The sequence below is a fragment of the Macaca nemestrina genome, chromosome 5, assembly GCF_043159975.1.
Source record: "Macaca nemestrina isolate mMacNem1 chromosome 5, mMacNem.hap1, whole genome shotgun sequence".
Classification (NCBI taxonomy): Eukaryota; Metazoa; Chordata; class Mammalia; order Primates; family Cercopithecidae; genus Macaca; species Macaca nemestrina.
The window spans coordinates 44,065,756-44,072,049 of record NC_092129.1 but is presented as its reverse complement, the minus strand read 5'-3'; positions in this window follow the sequence as shown (position 1 = coordinate 44,072,049).

Genomic DNA, 6,294 nt, shown 5'->3' with positions numbered 1-6,294 from the left:
CACATTTTCTTAATCCAGTCTGTCACTGATGGACATTTGGGTTGATTCCAAGTCTTTGCTATTGTGAATAGTGCCGCAATAAACATACGTATGCATGTGTCTTTATAGCAGCATGATTTATAATCCTTTGGGTATATACCCAGTAATGGGATGGCTGGGTCATATGGTACATCTAGTTCTAGATCCTGGAGGAATCGCCATACTGTTTTCCATAATGGTTGAACTAGTTTACAATCCCACCAACAGTGTAAAAGTGTTCCTATTTCTCCACATCCTCTCCAGCACCTGTTGTTTCCTGACTTTTTAATGATCGCCATTCTAACTGGTGTGAGATGGTATCTCATTGTGGTTTTGATTTGCACTTCTCTGATGGCCAGTGATGATGAGCATGTTTTCATGTGTCTGTTGGCTGTATGAATGTCTTCTTTTGAGAAATGTCTGTTCATATCCTTTGCCCACTTTTTGATGGGGTTGTTTGTTTTTTTCTTGTAAATTTGTTTGAGTTCTTTATAGGTTCTGGATATTAGCCCTTTGTCAGATGAGTAGATTGCAAAAATTTTCTCCCATTCTGTAGGTTGCCTGTTCACTCTGATGGTAGTTTCTTTTGCTGTGCAGAAGCTCTTTAGTTTAATGAGATCCCATTTGTCAATTTTGGCTTTTGCTGTCGTTGCTTTTGGTGTTTTAGACATGAAGTCTTTGCCCATGCCTATGTCCTGAATGGTACTACCTAGGTTTTCCTCTAGGGTTTTTATGATATTAGGTCTAACATTTAAGTCTCTAATCCATCTTGAATTAATTTTCGTATAAGGAGTAAGGAAAGGATCCAGTTTCAGCTTTCTACTTATGGCTAGCCAATTTTCCCAGCACCATTAATTAAATAAGGAATCCTTTCCCCATTTCTTGTTTCTCTCAGGTTTGGCAAAGATCAGATGGCTGTAGATGTGTGGTATTATTTCTGAGGACTCTGTTCTGTTCCATTGGTCTATATCTCTGTTTTGGTACCAGTACCATGCTGTTTTGGTTACTGTAGCCTTGTAGTATAGTTTGAAGTCAGGTAGTGTGATGCCTTCAGCTTTGTTCTTTTGACTTACGATTGTCTTGGAGATGCAGGCTCTTTTTTGGTTCCATATGAACTTTAAAGCAGTTTTCTCCAATTCTGTGAAGAAACTCATTGGTAGCTTGATGGGGATGGCATTGAATCTATAAATAACCTTGGGCAGTATGGCCATTTTCACGATATTGATTCTTCCTATCCATGAGCATGGTGTGTTCTTCCATTTGTTTGTGTCCTCTTTGATTTCACTGAGCAGTGGTTTGTAGTTCTCCTTGAAGAGGTCCTTTACATCCCTTGTCAGTTGGATTCCTAGGTATTTTATTCTCTTTGAAGCAATTGTGAATGGAAGTTCATTCATGATTTGGCTCTCTGTTTGTCTGTTACTGGTGTATAAGAATGCTTGTGATTTTTGCACATTAATTTTGTATCCTGAGACTTTGCTGAAGTTGCTTATCAGCTTAAGGAGATTTGGGGCTGAGACAATGGGGTTTTCTAAATATACAATCATGTCATCTGCAAACAGGGACAATTTGACTTCTTCTTTTCCTAACTGAATACCCTTGATTTCTTGCTCTTGCCTGATTGCCCTAGCCAGAACTTCCAACACTATGTTGAATAGGAGTGGTGAGAGAGGGCATCCCTGTCTTGTGCCAGTTTTCAAAGGGAATTTTTCCAGTTTTTGCCCATTCAGTATGATATTGGCTGTGGGTTTGTCATAAATAGCTCTTATTATTTTGAGATACATTCCATCAATACCGAATTCATTGAGCGTTTTTAGCATGAAGGGCTGTTGAATTTTGTCAAAAGCCTTTTCTGCATCTATTGAGATAATCATGTGGTTCTTGTCTTTGATTCTGTTTATATGCTGGATTATGTTTATTGATTTGCGAATGTTGAACCAGCCTTGCATCCCAGGGATGAAGCCCACTCGATCATGGTGGATAAGCTTTTTGATGTGCTGCTGAATCCGGTTTGCCAGTATTTTATAGAGGATTTTTGCATCGATGTTCATCAGGGATATTGGTCTAAAATTCTCTTTTTTTTTTGTGTCTCTGCCAGGCTTTGGTATCAGGATGATGTTGGCCTCATAAAATGAGTTAGGGAGGATTCCCTCTTTTTCTATTGATTGGAATAGTTTCAGAAGGAATGGTACCAGCTCCTCCTTGTACCTCTGGTAGAATTCAGCTGTGAATCCATCTGGTCCTGGACTTTTTTTGGTTGGTAGGCTATTAATTATTGCCTCAATTTCAGAGCCTGCTATTGGTCTATTCAGGGATTCAACTTCTTCCTGGTTTAGTCTTGGAAGAGTGTAAGTGTCCAGGAAATTATCCATTTCTTCCAGATTTTCTAGTTTATTTGCGTAGAGGTGTTTATAGTATTCTCTGATGGTAGTTTGTATTTCTGTGGGGTCGGTGGTGATATCCCCTTTATTATTTTTTATTGCATCTATTTGATTCTTCTCTCTTTTCTTCTTTATTAGTCTTGCTAGCGGTCTGTCAATTTTGTTGATCTTTTCAAAAAGCCAACTCCTGGATTCATTGATTTGTTGGAGGGTTTTTTGTGTCTCTATCTCCTTCAGTTCTGCTCTGATCTTAGTTATTTCTTGCCTTCTGCCAGCTTTCGAATGTGTTTGCTCTTGCTTCTCTAGTTCTTTTAATTGTGATGTTACAGTGTCAATTTTAGATCTTTCCTGCTTTCTCTTGTGGGCATTTAGTGCTATAAATTTCCCTCTACACAGTGCTTTAAATGTGTCCCAGAGATTCTGGTATGTTGTGTTTTTGTTCTCATTGGTTTCAAAGAACATCTTTATTTCTGCCTTCATTTTGTTATGTACCCAGTAGTCATTCAGGAGCAGGTTGTTCAGTTTCCATGTAGTTGAGCGGTTTTGATTGAGTTTCTTAGTCCTGAGTTCTAGTTTGATTGCACTGTGGTCTGAGAGACAGTTTGTTATAATTTCTGTTCTTGTACATTTGCTGAGGAGTGCTTTACTTCCAATTATGTGGTCAATTTTGGAATAAGTGCGATGTGGTGCTGAGAAGAATGTATATTCTGTTGATTTGGGGTGGAGAGTTCTATAGATGTCTATTAGGTCTGCTTGCTGCAGAGATGAGTTCAATTCCTGGATATCCTTGTTAACTTTCTGTCTCGTTGATCTGTCTAATGTTGACAGTGGAGTGTTGAAGTCTCCCATTATTATTGTATGGGAGTCTAAGTCTCTTTGTAAGTCTCTAAGGACTTGCTTTATGAATCTGGGTGCTCCTGTATTGGGTGCATATATATTTAGGATAGTTAGCTCTTCCTGTTGAATTGATCCCTTTACCATTATGTGATGGCCTTCTTTGTCTCTTTTGATCTTTGATGGTTTAAAGTCTGTTTTATCAGAGACTAGTATTGTAAACCCTGCTTTTTTTTGTTCTCCATTTGCTTGGTAAATCTTCCTCCATCCCTTTATTTTGAGCCTATGTATGTCTCTGCATGTGAGATGGGTCTCCTGAATACAGCAGACTGATGGGTCTTGATTCTTTATCCAGTTTGCCAGTCTGTGTCTTTTAATTGGATCATTTAGTCCGTTTACATTTAAGGTTAATATTGTTATGTGTGAACTTGATCCTGCCATTATGATATTAACTGGTTATTTTGCTCGTTAGTTGATGCAGTTTCTTCCTAGCCTCGATGGTCTAAAATTTTGGCATGTTTTTGCAATGGCTGGTACCGGTTGTTCCTTTCCATGTTGAGTGCTTCCTTCAGGGTCTCTTGTAAGGCAGGCCTAGTGGTGACAAAATCTCTAAGCATTTGCTTATCTGTAAAGGATTTTATTTCTCCTTCACTTATGAAACTTAGTTTGGCTGGATATGAAATTCTGGGTTTAAAATCCTTTTCTTTAAGAATGTTGAATATTGGCCCCCACTCTCTTCTGGCTTGTAGAGTTTCTGCCGAGAGATCTGCTGTTAGTCTGATGGGCTTCCCTTTGTGGGTAACCCGACCTTTCTCTCTGGATGCCCTTAAGATTTTTCCCTTCATTTCAACTTTGGTGAATCTGGCAATTATGTGTCTTGGAGTTGCTCTTCTCGAGGAGTATCTTTGTCACGTTCTCTGTATTTCCTGAATTTGAATGTTGGCCTGCCCTACTAGGTTGGGGAAGTTCTCCTGGATGATATCCTGAAGAGTGTTTTCCAACTTGGTTCCATTTTCCCCCTCACTTTCAGGCACCCCAATCAGACGTAGATTTGGTCTTTTTACATAATCCCATACTTCTTGCAGGCTTTGTTCATTTCTTTTTCTTCTTTTTTCTTTTGGTTTCTCTTCTCGCTTCATTTCATTCATTTGATCCTCAATCGCTGATACCCTTTCTTCCAGTTGATCGAGTTGGTTACTGAAGCTTGTGCATTTGTCACACGTATTTCTTGTGTCATGGTTTTCATCTCTTTCATTTCGTTTATGACCTTCTCTGCATTAATTACTCTAGCTATCAATTCTTCCACTTTTTTTTCAAGATTTTTAGTTTCTTTGCGCTGGGTACGTAATTCCTCCTTTAGCTCGGAGAAGTTTGATGGACTGAAGCCTTCTTCTCTCATCTCGTCAAAGTCATTCTCCGTCCAGCTTTGATCCGTTGCTGGCGATGAGCTGTGCTCCTTTGCCGGGGGAGATGCGCTCTATTTTTTTAATTTCCAGCTTTTCTGCCCTGCTTTTTCCCCATCCTTGTGGTTTTATCTGCCTCTGGTCTTTGATGATGGTGACGTACTGATGGGGTTTTAGTGTAGGTGTCCTTCCTGTTTGATAGTTTTCCTTCTAACAGTCAGGACCCTCAGCTGTAGGTCTGTTGGAGATTGCTTGAGGTCTACTCCAGACACTGTTTGCCTGGGTATCAGCAGCAGAGGCTGCAGAAGATAGAATATTGCTGAACAGTGAGTGTACCTGTCTGATTCTTGCTTTGGAAGCTTCCTCTCAAGGGTGTACTCCACCCTGTGAGGTGTGGGGTGTCAGACTGCCCCTAGTGGGGGATGTCTCCCAGTTAGGCTACTCAGGGGTCAGGGACCCACTTGAGCAGGGAGTCTGTCCCTTCTCAGATCTCAACTTCCGTGTTGGGAGATCCACTGCTCTCTTCAAAGCTGTGAGACAGAGTCGTTTGCGTCTGCAGAAGTTTCTGCTGCTTTTGTTGTTGTTTAGGTGTGCCCTGTCCCCAGAGGTGGAGTCTACAGAGACAGGCAGGTTTCCTTGAGCTGCTGTGAGCTCCACCCAGTTCGAGCTTCCCAGCGGCTTTGTTTACCTACTTAAGCCTCAGCAATGGCGGGCGCCCCTCCCCCAGCCTCGCTGCTGCCTTACAGTTAGATTGCAGACTGCTGTGCTAGCAATGAGGGACCTCCGTGGTGGGCGTGGGACCCTCCCGGCCAGGTGTGGGATATACTCTCCTGTTGTGCCCGTTTGCTTAAAGCGCAGTATTGGGGTGGGAGGTACCCAATTTTCCAGGTGTTGTGTGTCTCAGTTCCCCTGGCTAGGAAAAGGGATTCCCTTCCCCCTTACGCTTCCCAGGTGAGGTGATGCCTCGCCCTGCTTCAGCTCTCGCTAGTCAGGCTGCAGCAGCTGACCAGCACCGATTGTCCAGCACTCCCTAGTGAGATGAACCCAGTACCTCAGTTGAAAATGCAGAAATCACCGGTCTTCTGTGTCGCTGGCGCTGGGAGTTGGAGACTGGAGCTGTTCCTATTCGGCCATCTTGTTCCGCCCCTCCCAAGTCATGTCTTAAGATTTTTAATAAAAATTATTTTCAACCTAAAAGGTTACATCTAGCCAAACTATCAATCAAGTAAGTATAAGGGTATCAAAAATATTTTTCAGGCACACACACAGTCTCCCATAAATGCTTTCTCAGGAAGCCACTAGAGGATATGTTTTCCTAAATGAGGAATTAAACTAAGAAAGAGGAAGAATGGGAGTCAGGAAACAGGAGAGAGGTAAAGGGAATTCCCAGAATGACAGCAGGGGAAGTGCCAGGACCACAGCTGTGTAGCAGGCCTAGAAACTACCAGCCCAGGCTGGAGGAGGGGGGTCAAGGTTCTAAGGGTGTTTGTATGTGGGGATAATATCTCCAAAAAATACTAGAATACATAAATTATTTGACACATTTGACCTTTGGGAATATTGTATAGAGAGATTTATAGGTCTCTTATGTTGTTTGGGAAGACAGAGTATTCTCAATTCTAGGGAAATGAAAAGAAAAGGAAATTATCAACTCCAGGAAA